The following is a 22,984-nucleotide window of genomic DNA, read 5'->3' as shown; positions in this document are numbered from 1 at the left end:
CTGGCTATGATGTGTTACGGGGATATGTCGGGTTACGGAGATCCGAAATCTTCGGTGTGATCTTGTGGAGTGGCGCCAACGACGAGTGGCGACCACCGTTCTAAGAGCACGTGCATGATTTGCATTTTAATTACATATTTTGATACTTTGCATATTATGTCTATCTTACGTATTTTTGTTCTAGGGTTACGTATCTACGCTTTCACATACTCGGTACATATCCCGTCTTCGACCCCCTTTCTTCGGGGGCTGCGTTTCATGCCGCGCAGGTACACCCAGGTGAGCTAAAGGTATTAGCAGAAGCTGTTCCAGCGGGATTGGCGAGCTCCACTTGTTCCGGAGTGCTACCGAGTCAGAGTTTGTGCATATTATGATGTCCGAGTTATGTTAGAGACTTTGCAGACAGAGTCATGTGTATCAGAAGTCAGTTGTGAGCGGCTCTATAAGCCGTCGTTTTGTGATATGCGATATTACCGATTTTGTACCTTCGCAAGTTTGTGTTTGATTTGAAATTATGTATTTATGATTTGGTCAAGGGCCCAATGTGAGTACGAGTATTACGATAGTCTGAGGGTTCGCTCGGCCCTGGATAAGGGTCGGGTGCCCATCACACCCTATCGGAAATTGGGGTGTGACAGTAAGTTCTTGATCAATACCTGTGATTTTTAGCTCAATATAATGAAGATTAACACTAGAACCCTAATCTATTCCATAGATTTTCGATCGATTGCTCGTCTTGGACAAGGGAGCCTTCGAATACAAATTCAAGTGAATTGAACATCAAAAAGGTAATACCTTTATCCTTTAATCGATTATAGTTTTGTACAGATAATTATAGACTCTAAGTTCATGAGATATGAGATGATGGGTTTGATAGAAAAACATGAACAATTATATGTTTGGGTTGTTAGTTGTTGATTGTTGGATAAGGATGTTGTTTACCTGTTGGGTGATGAACAATGATGTTAATAGTACCTATATTAGATAGTACAATCATCTAGAAGCAAAAGGATGCGTTTTGGGATGAAAAAACACCATTAATGAAGGTTCTGAAGCTTTATGCCCACACGGTGTTGATAAAATGTCTAGATGACCAAAACATGAGTATTATTACAAATATTGATTCCCTTTGACATATATTGCTATATATTAAAGTCGAAAGGGGTGACGAACGTCGTAGTACGCTTAAAGGCTAGAATTGAGGTACATAAGGCTAAATCTCTACATATGGGAATGTTATTGATCTTCCCCACGCCTCGTTCTTCATGGTTAATATGAAGTACATCAGAAATAGAGATTTTGCCCTAGTTCATGAAAAGTTCAAAACTTCTAACTTTTGAGAATATAGTTTTGTAATTTTGTAGTTCTTTCATGATTTTCATTCCGAATGTCGTCAACTCAGTACGTAATCAGTATAGTCTCGTGTTTGCTATCCCATGAGTCTCAGTCATGAAAAATCATAATGCTCATGAACAGTTAATTCTTTAAACTTCATAATCAGTTCAGGAATACATGTCTCAACATAGTAATGTTCAGTATTCCAGTTTTATGCATTACAGTATGATTCTCAGTTCCTTAATAATAATTGTTGAATATGAACACTTGTATCTTTACCCGAGGGCACAGTCTCATGTATATGTATACTTGGCTGAGGCTATAGACTGACGCACTTACTTAGCCAAGGCCACTGATTTGTGCACTTATATTAGGTGGGAGCGCCACATATTATTAACCCAGTTAAAACAGGTGATTTCGTATTCAGAACGGGGAGTACCTATTACTTTACTTCTCTTGTTCAGCTCAGTTGTCAGTATGTTTAGTTTTCAGTTTCAATATATTATCTATTTATTGATTTGGCTGCCCTTTCCCAAGTGCCCCACAGCTATTTATTCTGTCAGTTGGTTTTACATACCAGTATAATTCAAATGTATTGACATCCTTTTTGCTCGAGGCCTGCATTTCACGATGTAGGTACAGATTTATAGGACGACGGATCTACTCGTTAGGATTTTCGTATCAGCTGCTTTGCGAGCCTTAGTTCCTTTGGGGCGTTATCATATTTTCAGTCTTTACAGTATTTCAGCCAGTGAGGTATGTCGTGGGCCTTGTGGGGTAAACAATCAGTATATTCAGTACTCCTTAGAGGCTTCATAGATTATAGTCGCAGGCAGTCAAAGTCGCAGGCTTTTATGTTAGCTATGTTGGGCTACAGTTTATGTTTCATACTTATACCCGTGTTTCCGCCCTTATGATTTATTTTATTCAGACTTTATTAGATAAGCATGTGTTAGTTTTATTCCGCATTCAGTAAGTTTTGATATCATATGTTGATTCAACCAGCCAGTTGGTTCATTCGTCCACATGCAGTCAGGCACCAGGTGTCGTGTTACACTCAGGCCATAGTTCGAGGCGTGACAGAGTATGAGGTTTTTTATTCGATACTGGATTATGGGTTGGATTTTAATTAATTAGGGGATAGGTTAAATATGCCAATAGGATGATAACATGTGACCCTCCGTTAAAATAAGGGGTATATTTAGACCGAAAGTATCACGAAAGATATATTTAAACCATTTCTAATAGTACATGAGTATATTTGACGTTTTCCAAACTGTTATTGCAAGAACTATCAGACACAATTTCAAAACATGAAAAAGAAAAGGTTGGCCTAAAATCTTTTCACCTTATTCTCGAAACATATAGAGACTTGGAAACGTGCAAAGTAATAAAGTGATTTGCTGATATTGTAGAATTTATCGAGTTTATTGGCCCCCCACCACCAAAGTGAGAGGACACTTACATGGAAATATGTACAGCTTAAATAATTGACGATTCGTCTGCACTGTGACCAATTTTGATACTGCCTTTAGTGAAAATCTATTTTGTACCCCTTTTCTCTTTTTAGGATGTTATGCCCTATGATATATAAACTTTTGTATATTTTAATATTTTTTCGTAGAACATATGTAGTCATTAAAATAGAGTTGCTAAATTGTCACACCAATTTGATTCAAATTTAGCCACACTTATGTAAAAATTATCATAACCTCTATTATAAAATTTTAAATTAAGATAAACTTTGAGAAGAAAAAATAGAAATGACATTAAGTAAGCATAAATTATTAAATTTGACCTAAATAATCATATAAATTTATTCCATTTGAGTCATTGTGGCCAAAATAGTGTGGCCAAAAGACCTTTTTCATTAAAATATGAGTTTGCTAATACTTTTATTACCGCGCGATGCGCGGATATTTTTCATTAGTACTGTATATAATTTTGAAGAAAGAAAAGTAGCATAGGATACCCTAAGACTTCCAATTGGTAATGCCGGAGGTTGTACTTTTTGACCAATTCTTAATATGTTCGTAGTCGTGACACTATCAGCTACGCTGTGAATAAATATTTTCTCATAGGTTTATTATTCATTCTAAGATATACTAACCTCAATTTTTTTCAAGTTTGTGTAATACCAGGCAGAAAACTATGATACACTTGTATGGAATAATATGTATTTATTATCAGCAAATCATAGTTATTTTCTCCAACATCATACATCTTGGAACACTGCTAGTAATATCATTGATTGTTTCCCATGGCATTTCTAATATCATTGATTGTTTCCCATGGCATTTCATAAACTTTCTTTAATAACTACTTCTCGTACTTTCTGTTAACACATATATAGTGACTTAAACTGAATTAATTAATTTTCTTTTCCAGAATATCAAATGTAAAAATAGACAACACAGAATTTTGACCACAATAAGAACCAAATAATAGCATAGTTCGCGCCATTACCTGAAAGAAATCATGGTAAATAAAAAGTAAAAAAATATACATATATACACTTGCTCATAAATACGACACACATGACACATGTTTATAAAATCCATATGTCCGGTTATTATGCTGTTACACCTCGAAAATTTTCTCTTCGTAAGTAAACTAACGTAAGTCGGAGAGGTCATGGAACCCTTATAAGGTTAAGGAAGACTTTTAACAAGTATCTAAAAGTTACGGGATCAAGTGAATCGAAGGAATTAAGTTTGTCAAAACTTTGGGAAAACTTGGCAGAATTCTGGACAGGATTTTTGGTCCAAAATGAGGGAGGTATATCTCCTATAATATGAAGAGTTATGAAATGCATAACCTATGTAAATTAAATTTCAGCGAGTCTTCTTTCCCCTGCAACTGACAGATCGCAAATCTGAGAAGTACTGGATAAAGTACGGCTTGTACAAAATTGTACATCCCGTACCTCATTTTCCAGAATTTTTAAGAAAGTTGGAATTTTGACATTCCAGGTATGGGATAAATGTACTGGACGTACATTAAAGTAAGGCCAGTACATTTTGGGTGTACTTTATGTCCGTGGATTTTTAAGCATTGCTTTATATTTCATTTTTCACTCTTGGGGTACCATTTTCTTCCAAAACAGACCCAAACACACTCCCAAATCCTCTCCATGAGTTCTTACGCCAAACCAAAGCAAAACTCAAGGAAATCAAGTGGTTCAAGTGCTAAGAAGCTCACTAGGGTTAGTAGAGTTCAAATATTTCTTGCTGTTGAAGTTGGATTTTTCATCCTAGTGAAGTAATTTGATCCAGAGCTTGTTCTTGCATGATTAAAGTAAGGTTTCATCTCTATTGCATGTTCTTGAGGTTGTTTGATTGTTATACAACATGATTGGAGGAAGAAAATGTGAAGAGAAGTCCAAACATGAGTTAGGAACTATGTTGAATTCATGGATTGTTTTGAGCATGTTGTGGTTGTGTTTTTGAGATGATTTCCATGTATATAAGTAGTATTTAATGTTGTTGATGTGTTGACGAGATTATGCCCCTTGATTGGGAAGAAAGGAAGTGTATATTGTTATTGTATATTGGTATACTTTGGGTTGTTTGGTGTATATTCTTTGTATGGACAGTGAAAGGAGTATTTAAGAACTTTTGTAAGCTTGTTGTTGTTATTGTGGGTTGTTGTATATGTTGATCCGATTGGAGAGTAAGGGGACATGCTGCCCGTTTCATTTTAGAACTAAGTTATCGTTGATATACGTCATATACTAGCGTTATCTAAGTTTGCATATGTATTCCTTGTTATAGGATTGCCGTGCTAGTTGTAAGTAGCTCGATTGTTGGATTGCTTGGATGACTTGAGTTATGTTAAGGCTGTCCCTTTCTTTCTTTTGGCATGATCATATTGATAGGAACATACACAAATGTCCTTCATAATGACTCCCTTCCTAGAAATATTAGAAGCTTATGTTCATGATCTTCTAATGATGTTATTGATCTTGTCTCACGATTATTGTCACACCCCGACGAGGGGCATGACGTGCACCTGACCCTAACAGTTGAGTACCACCTGATGTGACATAATATAACCTTAATACAACAATCCTAATCGTAATCATTAGCATCTACATATAAGAGCACCGGTACACAAAAAGTCCCAACACGAGGACAACATAACCTCTTTGTGAACGACTGTATACATAAGCTAGCCGACAATGCCGCAACATGAACATCATAAAATATCATACAGCCGCCCAGGCTATAACATGTGTATCATAAGAATAATGAAAACATGCATGACTCTAACACCCACTACACTGTCTATGAGCTCTAGGAGTACGTACATCTGTCATTTACATAAATTGCAGACTCAATAAATACCCAACTAGCAAGCCCAGTATAATGGTACTCACTGACGTCCCGCAGAAACTGGCGATCCTACTGAGAGGGTTCTTCTGCTCTGCCTGTCAGGACTTGTAGCACAAAATGCAGCACCCCAGGAAGTGGGACGGTCAGTACCGACAAAAGTACTGAGTATGTAAGGCAGGGAAGTAATGACATCAGTAAAATATAAATGTAAACATGGAAGAATAGTGATAACGGGTAACCGGTGACATCCAAACCATACAATAAGCCATGCATGAGAAAATCATTTTTCATATGCAACATATATATATGCATGAGGAGTCAAAGAAGTGACATTGGGTCCTTCGGAGTGACATAAGGTCATTATACCTCCGAATATATTATGGAACTCGTATCGAGGCCAGGGAATGACTCAAATGATAATACTCACATTAACATCATAAGGATCTTTCATAAAGTATACGGATGGTTTAATAGGAGTCAATGAATGACTTAGCTGGGGATGTTTACTTAATTTCATAAAATTTCGAAAATTCCATAAAAATAGAGATTTTCGGGAAAAACTATGCATCTTTCATAAAATATATGTACTTCTCATAAAATACGTATTTTTGTAATATATATATATATATATATATATATATATATATATATATATATATATATATATATATATATCATAAAATGTAGGAAATCCGGAATAGACTCGAATGGATTGATAATGCACGCTAGGGTTCCTATTGATTCGTGCCAAGGAAAACGATAGTGAAAACCTTACATACCTTATTCTCTAACTTGCAACTTTGAAGGGTTTCCTATCCCTAGCTTTTCCTTCCCTCCGCACCTATACATGGACATGCAAATCCTGGGTTAGTCCTTCTCGACTTGCATGCAAATATTTTGGTGCTAATTTTCCCAATTATCCGAAGTTACGGAAATTCGAGCAAAGATTTCCCCTGCTTATACTCCGTTTCCATGATAATCATGACAACAATACCAACAACCCATTTAGTTTAATTCAACACCCAACTTATCCAAGCAACAATACCCATAAAGATTATACCCCTCTTTTCCTCAATTTAACCAAATACGCTAAAATTTAACGAATACGGTTTCGAATCAACAAAATCCATGATAATGAAGATAGGATCTTACCCGCCTAAGCTTGTATGGCTCCTTGGTAACTCAAAACTCAAGATTCCGCCATCCTCTTCCGTAATCCAATCAACAATTACGACACTATAGCGATGATACGAAGTTGCTACGAGTTTCTCGAGCCTTAATCACAAAGCTTCTTCAAAATTTCTTGTGTTTAAGGATAAGGAATGTAGGAGAGATGTTTCTAGGTGGTTCTAGTGTTTAAGAATGTGTAAAAATAGGTGAAAATAAAGTTGGAGGGCTATTTATATAGCTCCAAATCGAGTTTGGGCCGAATGGGCCAATTTAGTGGGCTTTTAAGTGGTTTCTAGAATTTTCGCGTAGGTTCGCGGGCTTCTGACAGTCCATTTTAAAATGCCCATAACTCCATACTTCGATGTTGTATCAACAAATGGTTTGTTGCATTGAAAACTAGACTCGATTAACTTCAATTTGAATAGCTTATTCACTCCATAACTCCTCATGTGCTAGGAGATATATCTCGCTCAAGTTAGACCAAAAATCATATCCGAAATTTGCTCAGTTTTTCCCAAAGCTTTGACAACTTACTTTCTCCAACCCACTTGACCCCGGAACCTTTAGCTATTCTCTTATTACTTGTTAGAAGTCTTTCTTAGCCTTATAAGCGTTCCATGGCCTCTCCGGGCTCATGTTCATTCAGTAACGGTACTAACGATACGAAATTCTTCCAAGGTGTAACACCCATTTATCATGACTTATATCCGGCGTATGCTCACGACGTTAACCCTCCATAAGTTCCTTCTTCGAAAATACGCCATAAGTACGGAAGGTCCTTATCTCCTAGGAGGGCGAGGTGTAACAATTATTGATCTTGTTTATGGTTGTTGATCTCATCTTATGGTTATTGATTCCTTCAAGGTCAGTTATGTCGATGATGTTAGCTCTATAACGGTAATCGGAGGTATATCGACCTTACGTCACTTCGATAGAGTTGTAACATTTCTTTGAGCTCTCATGCATGCTTTATATATATATATATATATATATATATATATATATATATATATATATATATATATATATATATATATATATATATGTATATGTAGCTATTTTTCGACACCGAGCCGCGCTATAGTCGGCCGGATACGGCACTTATTGTGCACACCACCGCAGTTAGGTACGGTAACATTAAGCCTATTATATATGAGTATGATGACACCGAGCCTTATTATGGCTGGGTACGGTATGATGATGGTATGACTTATATATATGTATGAAAATATTTTTTCTAAAAAGGAAAGCATGCATGTCATCTACCTTCCGAGGCATTCAGATGTACATGTGGTTTCTCTTTTATCTCATGTTTCCTTCATGTCTTTACTATGTTACTTCCATGCCTTACATACTCAGTACTTTTTTCGTAATGACGTTCCTTTTGCCTGGGGATGCTGCATTTCATGCCCATAGGTCTTGACATATAGGTTAATGGCTCTCCCAGTAGGATGACGGCTCAACAGACAGTGTCTTTGCACTCCACTTGTTTCGAAGTTGCTTTGTGAGTCAGCATAGTTACATATGAATATGCATGGGTATGGCGGGGCCCTGTCCCAACGACGTTATGCCATGTATTCCAGCAGAGGCTTGTAAACAGTTATGTAGAGTTAGATGTTATATGGCATATATATGTACTATTGCATATATATGTGTGATATATATATCGAGGTCATCCAAGATGTCCCGAGAGTTAGAGAGAGAGAGAGAGGGCTACCTCATGGCGGCCTTAATGGCCCATCTATGCTTATGATTATGTTACAGATGTATGTCTAGTGGTACTTGACAAGTAAAGCCAAGTGCCCATTATGGCCCTCCAGTTTAGTTAGTGACAAAAGTGGTATCAGATCAGTTCTGTCCTAGGGTTATCTACAAGCCATGTCTAGTAGAGTCTTGTTTATGGGTGTGTAGCGCGCCACACTTATAAACAGAAGGCTACAGGGCATTTAGGATGGTTACCCTTCTTTGTATTCTAGATCGTGCTATAGAGCTGAGTCATAGGGTGTAAAATCTTCAACCTTGACCTCTGTTGTTTTACAGTTTGACGACGACTTCTTCAGAAAAAACTACGGGTGATTCGAGGATTACAATGATGACAGGGGGAGGGTTAAGTTACTCTTTGGAGGATGACTCAAGTGAGGATGTACCTTCCATTGAGACGGACCTATCTGAGATCATGTCTTCTATGGAAATAGAACCCTCAGAGATTCAAATCAGCATTATAGGTATCATAGACTTTGATAAGTGTAAAGGAGCCAGGAAAAGCTCTGATGTTGTCAGTTTCACCTTTGGCCAAGCTGGGCAAGAAAGAGAAAGGCCAATTCCGGGAGTTGAGCCCCAAGCTTCGTATTATGGTAGACCAGAAGAGAGTGCAGGGCCTTTCGAGGAACTGAGGAGCTTGCAGCCTGAGGACCTGCAACCAAGACTTGAGGGTATCTTCGGAGAAAGGTTCAAATGAAAGTGGTGGATAGACCGGATAGGTTAGTATAGTTGGTATATTTGTGGAAGTTTCGGGTGGCGGTGAACAACCGATAGAGGGACAGCAGGAAGAGGAATTTTCCCAGCCCATGTTAGAGCGATTTGTGCCAGATTAGGGTTCTAGAGTAGGGTCATAGAGAGGCTCACATCCGTCGGAGTTTCAGGATCAGAGCAACTAATGGTGGAAGGTATATTTGTCCATTTGATAAAGTGCTAAAAATTAAGCAAGTATGAATTGAAATGTTTTATGTTATGCAACAATGGTAATTCATAAAGCCCCAACGATTATATTAAGAAAAGGAAAGGAGTAATATTAAAGATGAATCTTAAGTGGAATATGTGGTCAGACGATGGGTTAAAATGTTTAACATGTTAATAGAACAGTGGAAAGATATGATGTGGTAATAAGGAAATGGTATAATAAAACAGGAAAGGTGTGTATGGGGAACATAGTTCGATGGATAGATTATACCTACAAAATTACGAATGATGGGTATTAAGAGGAATCCGCAAGATATGAATGACTTGTAAGTAAGAGAAGATAGTACAGTATGAGGGGATGAGTGATGACGCCAGGTACAATTAGTGTTGTATAAATGTTTATGCACACTTGAGGGTGGTATCAATATATTATATGCAATTATGTTAAGATAAATTTTGGAGTATTACTGATGGGACATAAAAAGAAGAGAAGTTTGATGGGATTTTCAGTTAGGCGATAGCAAACGACTGTGGTTATACTGTGAGTGTTAGCAACCTTAGAAGTGTTTTTTTAATGAGATATCAATATGATTAGATGGGAGTTGTAACTTTCCCTCGAGGTAAGATGTGAAAAGGATACACATATGTTTAAATAAGACCCTTGAGTGTAAATATGTCAATGATTTACTAGCAGAAAGAGGTAAAGCAGGAATTATGAAAATAGAAAAGAGTATTAGTTATAAGGATGATGATGCTTAATGTCTAAAGGGGATAGGATATGGAATGCAAGATTCACCAAGGATAGTTATTTTTTTGAATGTTAAAAAAGGATACGATTGGTTAGAAGAGGTAAAGGACGGTGTATGTCACTCAATGAGCTAGATATTGACGAGGGCCTTCTTATTGTATAGAGTATATTGGCAAGGATGTTATGCAGAAGTATGAGTATAAGAATATATGAAACATGAGTTGATTCGTAAGAATGTCTAAGACAAAGGTAGGACCAAGGTACGAAAAAAATTTCCTCTATAAGTTTTATTATCACAGGATTATTGAGTTAGTAATAAAAGGCTGAATAGCTAACGAAGAAAGTGAGTGATGTTTTGAAAAGAATTATTTGTATGATGGACATTGGATGAGTTTGAAGTTGCAAATTGATACAAAATACGCCCTTCATTGATGAGACGAACTTGTAGTCTAAAAGAGACCTGCCTAAAGAACGAGCGTTTATGTAACGAAGAAAAGGAGGAATATTAACAATCAGGGCAGATTTTTTAGAATAGAATTTTGTGCTAGATACCATTATAGTGATGAAATGGGAGAACGAGTAATTGGAGAAAGATGATTTTGGAAGGACGGTAAGGAAATTTATGAAGATACCTTAGATGAAAGATTAGGCCCCTCCAGGGCCAGTATGTCTATGAGAATATGTGACCCATTACATAAATGAGCAATTGACCAGATAGACTCAGACGATGAACAATTACAACTAAGATTAGTTGCGGAAATTACTGAGAGTATGTACTTACAGGAAAACGAGAGCTAAATAGGATGTTAAATGTAGAGTAGGAGTTAACACCTTAAAGGGAAGATGAGACGATAAGTGTGGGATCAGAAATACGCATTGTTAGAAGATGGAAAGATAATAACAAAGGCATTGGAAACTACCTCAAAGGGATATTACGCTAGCAAGCCGATAAGATGTAAGGACAATTTGACGATAAACATAACCAATCAGTCATATGCATGACTAAATAAATATTGGAAGATAGTACTCTAAGGAAGGAATTACCTGAAGTTTCAAGATAAGGGTGTAATAGGAAGTTCAGTAATGGAGAAACAAAGAAGGATTGAGTATGATGGCATCGAAGTAAATAATGGACTAAGATAAGACGTTAAGTGAAATAGACACCGCGAGCTAGTCATGTGGATATGAAGTTCTAGCATCGCAGAACGATTGTAAAAGCATTGTACAGGGAAAGCTTTAAAGGCAAAACCATTCGAGTTAGAATCTAGTAACGTAATTGTTCAGGGTAAGATGCGGAGCTGACAATAGAAGAGGGCTGAAATGAAAATGAACAATTCGAAGGAACGCAAGTACTTGAAGGTAACAGCCTACGATGAAAAAGAATAAATATGTATGATTATCTGGAAGCAAAAGTTTATAGGCGATACGAGAATTCCAGGCATAGAATATTCAGGACGTAAATAGATTAAAGTCTCGTTGTAAATAAATGGAATAAGATGGACCTAAATAAGGAACTATAGGCTAGTGGCGGTAGTGAAGAGGATAATGAGAAGTAATTTCATGTAATACAGTTTCATTGCATTAGAATAAATAAGGATAGATCTAGCACCGAAATAGATATGTTTATTCTGGAAGATAGTAGAAGGGTATAGAATTATATACCGCAGAGATGATATAAGTATATGAGAGGCTTGCTATGATAACTATAGAGCTTCAACTGGTGAAGTGTAGCGTAGCCAAGGATATCAATAGCAAGATATGATATATGTTGGGAAACCTGAGTAAAGACATTGTATCTTAGATAAGGTATATCTCTAAAAACCAAAGCTCGAAAGAGGATTCAGGAAGGAGTATCTCAGCAAGATGGATTCCTAAGATATCAAAACCGACTAGCAAGGGTAGATGATCTATTCAGAGGCAACAAAGATGTATCATGACCTTAGTGGATCAATAAAAAGGAAATATTACAGAGTTTGTGGTTCGTTAATAAATAAATAAAAGCCTGAAAGACCGAAGTAACATATGGATATGTCGTTGAGAAATGAAGGAATGATCAATATGGATTTTATAATTGTAAGGAATTATGTAAGATATATATGGAATTTTCTGGTTACTTAGTATCTCTGTTTATCCGGTTAAGATGCCCAGTTCTCTACTAGCACCTGAAGATCAGTACATTCAGAGAAACTTGAAGAATATAGTTACCCCCAGTATTGATTTCCACCTTGAGATAAGTGGGTAGGTAGAGCACACTTTTCAGACATCTCAGGATATATATTATGAACATGTATGCTAGACCTTTAAGAAAGTTGGGATGACCAGTTAGTGTGGCTTGAATTTGCATATCCAGATGGCCCGTATGAAGCTCTATAAGAATGGGAGAGTATCAGATTGTTTGAAGTTTGTAATTTCAATCTGAAGAAATTTATGAGATGTAATAAGAAGGATAAGTTTACCCTTGGATACTTTAGACTTCACAAGATTATACACAGGATGGGCCGAAGGGCCTATGACATTTACCCTCGGATTTGGAATCTATATATCCATTCTTTTATACGTCTATGCTCTGTAAATGTATTGAGAAATCCCCCACAGTTGTACCAATTGATGACATTCGGATTACAGAACAGTTATCATACGAGAAAGTTCCTACTACCCTCTCAGATAGCTCCAGGTTTATGGATTGAGAACCAGAGATGTAATATTGGTAAGAGTAATATGAAGGAATGTAAATGTAGAGAAAATGATTTGGGAAGCTGAGGAAGACAGGAGATTTAGATATCCGCATTTGTTTCCACTACCAAAGGAGATCCAGACTGAGACATCATAGCCTTCAGGTATGTATATGTTATTAGTTACTGTCATTGGTCGTGTGGAGCCATTGTTGTTACTGATTGTTATAGCATTGTGTTGTTGGTTTCTGCGCGACAGGTTGGTAGTATTACAGTTACAGAGGAAGCTCTGCCAAAATTTTCATAAGATCTCTGAGAGTTTTAACATTCGAGGACATATTTTTCTAAGGGGCGAAGGATGTTACACCTCAAATTTTTTTGCGTCGTAAGTAAACTAATGTAAGCCGGAGAGATCATGGGACCCTTATAAGGTTAAGGAAGACTTTTAACAAGTTCTAAGCAAGTGTCTAAAGAATACGGGATCAAGTGAATCGAAAGAATTAAGTTTGTCAAAACTTTGGGAAACATGGCAAAATTCTAGACAGGATTTTTGGTCGAACTTGCGGGAGGTATATCTCCTAGAATATGAGAAGTTATGAAATGCATAACCTATGTAAATTCAATTTCAGCGAGTCGTCTTTCTAATGAAACTGATAGATCGCAAATATGAGAAGTACGAGATAAAGTATGACCGGTACAAAATGTATGTCCCGTACCTCATTTTTCAAAATTTTCTAGAAAGTTGGAATTTTGACATTCCAGTACCTGGCATACATTGAAGAACGGCCAGTACATTTTGGGTGTACTTTATGTCGGTAGATTTTTAAGCATTGCTTTATATTTCATTTTTCACTCTTGGGGTACCATTTTCTTCCAAAATAGACCCAAACACACTCCCTAACCCTCTCCATGAGTTCTTATGCCAAATCAAAGATAAACTCAAGGAAATAAAGTGGTTCAAGTGCTAAGAAGCTCACTAGGGTTAGTAGAGTTCAAATATTTCTTGCTGTTGAAGTTGGAGGTTTCATCTTAGTGAAGTAATTTGATCCAGAGCTGGTTCTTGCATGATTAAGGTAAGGTTTCATCTCTATTTCATGTTCTTGAGGTTTTTTTATTGTTATACAACATGATTGGAGGAAGAAAATGTGAAGAGAAGTCCAAACATGAGTTAGGAACTACGTTGAATTGATGGATTGTTTTGAGCATGTTGTGGCTGTGTTGTTGAGCTGATTTCCATGTATATGAGTAGTATTTAATGTTGTTGATTTGTTGATGAGATTATGCTCCTTGATTGGGAAGAAAGGAAGTGTATATTGTTATTGTATATTGGTATACTTTGGGTTGTTTGGTGTATATTCTTTGTATGGACAGTGAAAGGAGTATTTAAGACTTTTGTAAGCTTGTTGTTGTTATTTTGGGTTGCTGTATATGTTGATCAGATTGGAGAGTGATGGAAATGCTGCCCGTTTCATTTTAAAACTAAGTTATCGTTGATATACGTGATATACTAGCGCAATCTAAGTTTGCACATGTATTCCTTGTTATAGGATTGGCGTGCTAGTTGTAAGTTGCTCGATTGTTGGATTGCTTGGACGACTTGAGGTATGTTTAGGATGTCTCTTTCTTTCTTTTGGCATGATCATACTGATACGAACATATACAAATGTCCTTCATAATGACTCTATTCCTAGAAATATTGGAAGCTTGTGTTCTTGATCTTCTTATGATGTTATTGATCTTATCTCGTGGTTATTGATCTTATCTCATGATTATTGATCTTGTTTATGATTGTTGATCTCATCTTATGGTCATTGATTCCTTCAAGGTAAGATATGTTGTAACGACCCTCCCGGTCGTTATGGGAAAAACTAGGATTCACCCTACCAAATAGAACCTTCCCAAGGGTAGAACAAGCTAATAGGAACTCATATGTATAAGTCTAAGAACTGAAAACTTGACTTGTTTGTGATTATTGTTTGATTGTGTTGAGTCCATTGGGGCGTGACTTAAGGAATTAGAACTCCGTTAGGAATTTCGAGGCCACGGGTGAGTCCGTATGGTGTTTTTATATCTATGTGCGTATTTTGTTTGTGTTTGTGAGGCCTCGGATGAAATGTTGGGTGGTAGAGTGAAAACCTGGGAAAATGGCGAACTTACTGCTTCAGTGTTACCGCCGCGGCGGAGGATGTACCGCTGCGGCGGGATCGCTATAGTGGTGATCCTCCCGCCGCTACGGACCGATGGGAGTTGGGGTGTCTGCTATGGCGGACACTGGACTGTCGTAGAGGGGCAGCTGCAGTGGGTTCAGGTTTACCATAGCAGAAGGAAGGTTCGGTGTTGTCCGCTATAGGGGGCACTTGGCTGCTATAGCTAGACCACTGCTGCGACGATTTGACCGCTGCAGCGGTCGACGGAAACAGAATGTCGGCTTTTAAACACTTAGTTTCGAATTCTTTATTCATAAAACTCTAAAATAGTTCCCCACAAGCACCTAGGGCAAAATTCCAAGCTAGGGCAACAATATCCTTGAGAGGTAAGTCTTAACCATTCCTTCCATCATTACGTTATCATCTTCATGATTATGATCCCTTTTATGGGTCTCCAATGGTGAATTAGGAATAGTAACCCTTGAACCTAATAGACTTTCTATAGTTGATGGGTTATGATTGCTATCATGTGTTTACCATCTAATGACTTGGGTTATCACCTTTTAATCAAGAATTGAACTATTAGAGACATGAACTAAGTGAATTGAGACTTAGGGTTTCATAAAAATGGTAGCTTGACTATGGAAACTGCTTGTAATAGATGATTTGATTAAATAACCTCGTAGATTGATTGTTGGGGATTGTTAAGGCCAATGTTAGGCTAATTTACACCTAAAAATCTTTCCCCTATTGGAATGGGTCTAAAGGGGAGGGTGTTCTTTGAATTGATTTTGTGACTAGAATTATGGTGACTTATTTAGCATCTTGATTTCTACACTATGAGGGTTCCGTGGCTTTACGGAAGGAAAAGGCTATAACGGAGTAATCAGCAATTTTTCAACTCTACATTCGAGGTAAGTTACGGTTTACTTGAGTTAGACTTTCATTAGTTGATTGTATGTGTTGTGAAATTGATAAGAGAAAGCATGTCCAGTCTTCAAGCATGATGTGTGTGGTTAAAATTCCTATGTGCTATTGATTTAGTGATTATGTGGGCTTTGTGCCACTATTCATTGTGTTGGAATCTACAGGTTGATAATGTTGTGATGAGAAGTTAATATGATTTTCTTGGCGAGAGAGATACAAAATGATAATTCGATTATCAAAAACAAGGTGACAATCGATACAGTTGTGTGTGTGCGTGTGTGTGTGTGTGTGTATATACATGAAAAGGATCATTTGACTGGGGGTGAGCATGAGGCCTAGCTATGAACAGACACATTTGATCGGGGTGAGATGTGGCCTAGTTGTGAGCTTGGGTCCGAGGAGTGAGTCCGAAACGAGTGGTACATGGACATTATGGGTCCCCTGCAGGTCAGGACTACTGAGCAATGACATCAGTTAGCATGTGTGTACAGCGTGTATTTGGTTGTTGTTGGTAGACTATTTCTGTTGTTTGCTTCCGTTGATCTGACTCTTGATATCATTAAGTGACTTGATTGTAATATCCTTGGTTGACTTGCTGTTGGGTTATTTGATTATGTGTTGTTGACTGACTTGTCTATTTTATTAATTTTGTGATGTATGCATGATACTAATCTTAGTCGGCCTATGATATCTACTTAGGTACATAGTGTTTGTGCCGATACTAGCTTGTCGCATTTTTGAGTGCGTATTGTGATCTAGAGGGCGCTGCAGGCCTCGTATCTAGCTTGGAGGCCTTTTTCTTTGACATTTAGGGTGAGCTTTTATTCATGCCAGGCCGCTCAAAGATCTTCTTTTCTAATGTCTATATCCATTCCAGACATTGTTGGCTATTTATTTAGACAAAAGATACATTCCTTAAACATGTTTTGGATTAGAGTCCTTGTATGGTGACTTTTGGATTTTGGGGTTGTAATAGTTAGGACTTCCGCATTTACTTGGCATGACTAAATTTTGATTTATCTTGTGCTTGAATGGTTAATAACTTATTGCATTGGTAAACATAAAAATGGACTTGAATGAGTAGATGGCTTACATATTGGTTCGCCCACTAGGAGTTAGTGTGGGTGCCAGTCATGGCGGGTTGGGTCGTGACAGAGTTGGTATCAGATCTTTAGGTTCATCGATCTCATCGTACAAGGACATGTCTAGTAGAGTCTTGAGGATCGGTACAGAAATGTCTGTACTTATCTTCGAGGGGCTACTGAACACTAGGAAAGTTCCCTTTTCTTTCTTTCTTTCATGCTACTTGATTCCAATTGGTATCTGACTATCCTTCATTCTCTTGCAGATGGCGAGAACACGCGCGGCAACAGCTAGAGGTAGAGGTAAAGGTAGAGAAGTAGGTAGAGGGGCGGCACCGGTTGGGGGCAGAGTCCCAGCAGTTGATCCCGTGCCTCCACTGACTCCTAATGAGGTCGCAGAAGATGCGGTACACACCAGCCCAGCCAGCAGCAGTGTTACGCCTCTTGTTTTCTTCGTAAGAAAGTCCATGGCTTCCGAGTTGTGTGTATCCTTAGTACGAAAATTCATACCCGATTTTACGAGATATTAAGTGCCTTACCTCGTGTATACCGAAGTACAAGTATATGTTCCTTGTAATACGATAGGATTAGAAGTTAAACGAATTGAACCAAACGAATCGGAGCAACTCAGGGAATCAACAAACCAGTCCACTTTGATGGTGCAAAGGGACGGCCCGTCGACATGTTGACATGGCATCCTTTCACGCCGTCAACATGTCGTGGCCCCTAAATCTGGGGTGGCAGAACGAAGGCGCAAGTCGACGGTCGTCGACGTGTTGACGAGCCGTCAACCCTACTCTTCGATCCGGAGGCGCTGGAACTTTTGTTCCACTTATATATATAGCAACCTCACGTTTTCCTCTTCATTTTATACTCCCCAAATCAGATACAAACCCTAATATATTCCTCCTAACAATTCCTATCATATTAGTGAAGTTTTAGCAAGATCCGAGCCTCGTGAACCTGAGCTAGTGAAGAGAAAGTTGTTCCTAGGGTTCTACTGAAGTTGTTGAGCTTAGGAGTTGGTTTTGAAGTTTGATTTTTGGAGTTCTAGTTCCTTCAAGGTATGTATATGATTCTTATCTTTATTATTGAGTTGATTACCAAGAGTTTTAGAGTTGAGTAAAGTTGAGATTAGGGGCTGTTTGGGAGATGATTTGGAATGGATTTGATTATATTTTGGTATGTAAGTATTGATATTGTTGTTATTGGTATTGTTTTTGATGTTTGGGTTGAATTGGAATTTGAGGGATTGTTAAGTTTACAAAGGAAAGGCTGCCCGAATTTCATTAAGTTGTAAACTAGATTAAAGGTTGGAATATAAGCACATTCTAGTCTAATAGTTGATATACTTGGCCTTGTGTGTAGATTGTCAAGCTCAGGACATAAGCATAGTTATCTTGAGGAGTGGATAAGGTATGTTAAGGTTGTCCCTTTTATTCTTTTGGCATGATCCTTACCATATGAATGAAAGAAGTAAGCAAACGAGTTCCAAAGACTGTACTCCTAGATGGTATAGGGTTCATTGTATCCTTGATTTCACATGTTTCATATCCATAGCTTCTAGATATCTTGTGTTGCCCAAAGGAGTCCAGAGTATCCTTTTACGAGTCCTTCATGCATCTATATATATGTATAGTTATTTTCTTACACCGCACCGCGCTATAGTCAGCCGGGCAGGTACGTAGATGTGCACACCACTGCAGTGAGCAGATTATGAGATTACCTCGGACGCGGGATGACATGATATATGGATCGGGCTGTACGTTCCACAGCACTAGCAGCTATACTATATATATATATATATATATATATATATATTTGAAAGAGAGCATGCATATCATACGCCGTAGAGGCACTTCAGATATTGAGTTTAGCTTTCATGTTTCAGATACCTTTCATGATTCTTATGGACATGTTATTCTTATGCCTTACATACTCGGTACATTATTCGTACTGACTCCCTTTTGCTCGTGGGGGTGAGTTCATGCCCGCAAGTTCAGGTAGACAGACAGGCGGTCCAACTCAGTAGGACTTCCACTCAACAGTAGTTCATGCACTCCACTTGGTTCGAAGCTGCAGCTCATGTTTGGTATGCTATTTTTGATATGTATGTAAAGGGGTATGACGGGGCCCTGTCCCGTCCTTTCTACAGCTTTATATTCCACTATAGGTCTGTAGACAGTCGTGAGTAGTTGGGATGTGATGTAGCCTTGTCGGCTCTTATTTTTGTTGTACATAATATGTGGCGCTTAGTCGCTTTTCTACCGTATTTTCGGTATATATATATATGGTGGTCATGGAGTTCTTGCAAAAAGTTTATGGTGTTGTTCTTGCAAAATTCAGTATAGTTCAGTTATAAGTCATATATGGGTCACCCTATTATTCAGTGAGATCCAGGTACGAGTATAGGGCGCCTGGTCAGTAAAGGTCAGGCCCTCGTCATGATTCAACGGTTTGGGTCGTGACAAGCGATTACCGGGATTCTGCCAGGGGGGCTGCCGGTACCTGGTACACCCGGTCTGACCGATGGCGCGAGTCTTTGTGGCTTGGTTGCATGGGTTAACACACGGCAGGGCTATACCCGGCCGTTCCGGTGGTAGGGGCGCGAGAGATAGAAGCCCCGGGAGTTCGGACGAGTTCGAGGGCTCGGGATTTCGACGTGCCGTCACAGTGGCACCTCGCTTGGATGAAGTTTCGAGATTTGAGACATTTTCGAGGCCAGTTGCAGGGCCGGTGATGACCGGTGAGGAGCATGATTTATTTTGTAGGTTCACTAAAATGAAGCCTCCGATTTTCTATGGTACTGAGTCAGAGGATGCGTACGAGTTCATTATAGATTGTCATGAGATGCTCCATAAGATGAGGGCTGTTGACAAGTATGGTGTTGAGTTTGTGACCTTCCAGTTCTTGGGTGAGGCCTAGTTGTGATGGAGGGCATACGCTAAGTGCAGGCCAGCTAGGTCACCTCCGTTGTCTTGGGTTCAGTTCTACTCAGTGTTTCTAGATAAGTATGTCCCGCGTACTCTGAGGGACAGAAGAAAGGATGAGTTTGCTAATATTGATAAGTAAAACTCGTCAGTTGCTGTTTACGAGTCCCATTTCCATTCCTTGTCCCGATATGCTCTTCAGTTGTTGCCTACTGAGGAGGAGAGGATCAAGCGTTTCGTGAAGGGGTTAAACACCGGACCGCCCATCGCCCTTCGACTTGTAGCCACTGGGGCTTCATTCCAAAAGGTAGTGGAACATGTCCGTGTTGTTGAGGGGATTAGACAGGAGAGTCATGCAAAACAGGTAGAGAAGAAAGCCCAAAGGGTTGGGAATTTCAACAACTCTTTCTCAAGAGGTCAGAGTTCACAGATGTATTCAGGGTGTCCGATTCAGTCCGCTATGCAGGTGTCAGCTGGGGGCCCATCAGGGGCCAATTTTTAATCTTCAGGTCAGCATGGGGTTTATACTGCTTCATTAACTTCTATTCAGCAACCTATGCTGGATCGTGATTGTTACGAGTGTGGTGAGGTGGGGCATATTAAGAGGTTTTGCCCCAGACTCATAAAGGGTGGACAGGGGACTCAGTATCAGGCTCCCCGAGCTCCATTTGCACCAGATAGAGGAGGTAAGGACCGTGCACCAGCAGAGCAGGGCGGCCACACCGCAGGTAGGGGTGGCGGTTAACCTTAACTAAGGCGGTCCTCAGGCAGGCAGAGGTGGATAGCAGCCCGGCAAGGGCGGGGCTCAGACTAGACAGGGTAATCGCAGTGGTTCGCAAGCTACAGGAGGGCACGATCATTTGTACGCTTTCCCAGGTAGACCCAAGGCTGAGGTCTCCGATGCTATTATCATAGGCACTATCTCAGTTTATGACTGGATGGCTTCTTTTTTATTTGATCTGGGTTCTACTTTTTCATATGTGTCTTCATATTTTGCTTTGGGTTTGGATATGATGTGTGATATCCTTGATGCCCCTATTTATGTATCTACTCCGGTTGGGGATTCGGTGGTGGTAGATAGAGTCTACTATTCTTGCGCGATTTCATTTATGAGATATAGTACTTGGGCGGATTTGATAATCCTAGACATGGTAGAGTTTGATGGCATCTTGGGCATGAGTTGGTTGTCCCCGAATTATGCAATGCTAGATTGTCACTCTAAAATCGTTACCTTAACTATGCCCGGGGCACCTAGACTTGAGTGGAAGGGTAACTTTAGTCTCCTCCCTAAGAAAATCATATCCTTCGTTCGTGCTAAGAAGCTAGTTGAGAAGGGTTGTTTAGCTTATTTGGCACATAACCGTGATACCAGCGTAGATACTCCATCTATTGATTCAGTTCCAGTGGTAGCGAGTTTGCTGATGTGTTCCCTGTGGACTTGCCAGGTATGCCACCTGGCCGTGACATTGATTTTCGGATTAATTTAAACCCAGGGACTCGTCCTATCTCTATTCCACCTTATAGGATGCCGCTAGCAGAACTCAGGGAATTGAAAGAACAACTGCAAGATCTTTTAAGTATGGGGTATATTCACCTGGGTGCCTCTTCTTGGGGTGCTCCTATGTTGTTTGTTAAAAAGAAGGATGGGTCTATACATATGTGTATTAATTACCGTCAGCTGAATAAGGTAACTATCCGAAACAAGTATCCCATCCCCCATATTGATGACTTGTTTGATTAGTTATAGGAAGCTTCTATGTTCTCTAAAATTTACTTAAGATTAGGGTATCACCAGTTGAAGATTCGGCATATAGATGTTCCCTAAGACAAATTTTTGGTGACCGAGGTATGGGCACTATGAGTTCTTAGTTATGTCTTTCGGGCTAACTAATGCCTCAGCTGCATTCATGGATTTGATGAACAGTGTTTTTAAGCCCTTTCTAGACTCTTTTGTGATAATGTTCATTGATGATATCCTGGTATATTCTAAAAGTAAGAAGGAGCATGAGAAACATTTGAGGATTGCTCTTGGGGTATTGCGGGAGAAAGAGTTGTATGCTAAATTCTCCAAGCCGTGAATTTTTGTTGTCTTCGTGTCCTTTTTGGGGCATGTAATTTCGAAGGAGGGTATTATGGTAGATCACGCCAGAAATTCAGGGCGCTCGGGGAATGGGCTAGGCCCACATCGCGGACCGAAATCGCCAGTTTCGTGGGTCCGGCTAGCTATTACGTCGGGTTCGTGGCGGGTTTGCCTCTATTGCTTCTCATTTGACCCGTTTGACTCAGAAAGAGGTACCGTTTCAGTGGTCCGACGAGTGTGAGGACAGCTTTTAAAAGCTCAAGACATTGTTGACGACAGCCCCTATTGTAACATTGCTCGTGGAGGGTAAGTATTTCGTTATTTACTGTGATGCTTCACATTCTGGTTTGGGTGTTGTTTTGATGCAGGAAAAGAAGGTGATTGCTTATACTTCGCAATAGTTAAAAGTGCATGAGAAGAACTATCCTACTCATGAAGTAGAATTGGCAGCAGTGGTGTTCGCGCTTAAAATCTGGAGGCACTATTTGTATGGTGTCCATTGTTAGGTGTATACTGACCACCGCAGCTTGCCGCATGTGTTCAATCAGAGGGATTTGAACTCTAGACAGCAGAGATGGATGGAACTACTGAAAAACTATGACATCACCATTCTGTATTATCCTGGTAAAGAAAACATGGTGGCCGACGCATTGAGCAGGAAGTCGGCTAGTATGGGAAGTCTGGCTCGTTTGATCTCTTCCGAGCATCTGCTAGCTAGAGAGGTTCAGACGCTGGCTAACACTTTTATGAGGCAGGATATTTCTAACACGGGCAGGGTGTTGGCTTGTGTTGAGGCTCGGTCATCATTTTTAGAGTAGATTAAGGCTAAGCAGTTTGAGGATGCTAAGTTGTGTAAAATTCGTGACAAGGTGTTGCGTGG

Source organism: Lycium ferocissimum, chromosome 12 (genome assembly GCF_029784015.1).
Source record: "Lycium ferocissimum isolate CSIRO_LF1 chromosome 12, AGI_CSIRO_Lferr_CH_V1, whole genome shotgun sequence".
Taxonomy (NCBI): Eukaryota; Viridiplantae; Streptophyta; class Magnoliopsida; order Solanales; family Solanaceae; genus Lycium; species Lycium ferocissimum.
Note: the sequence above shows the minus strand (reverse complement) of the source record.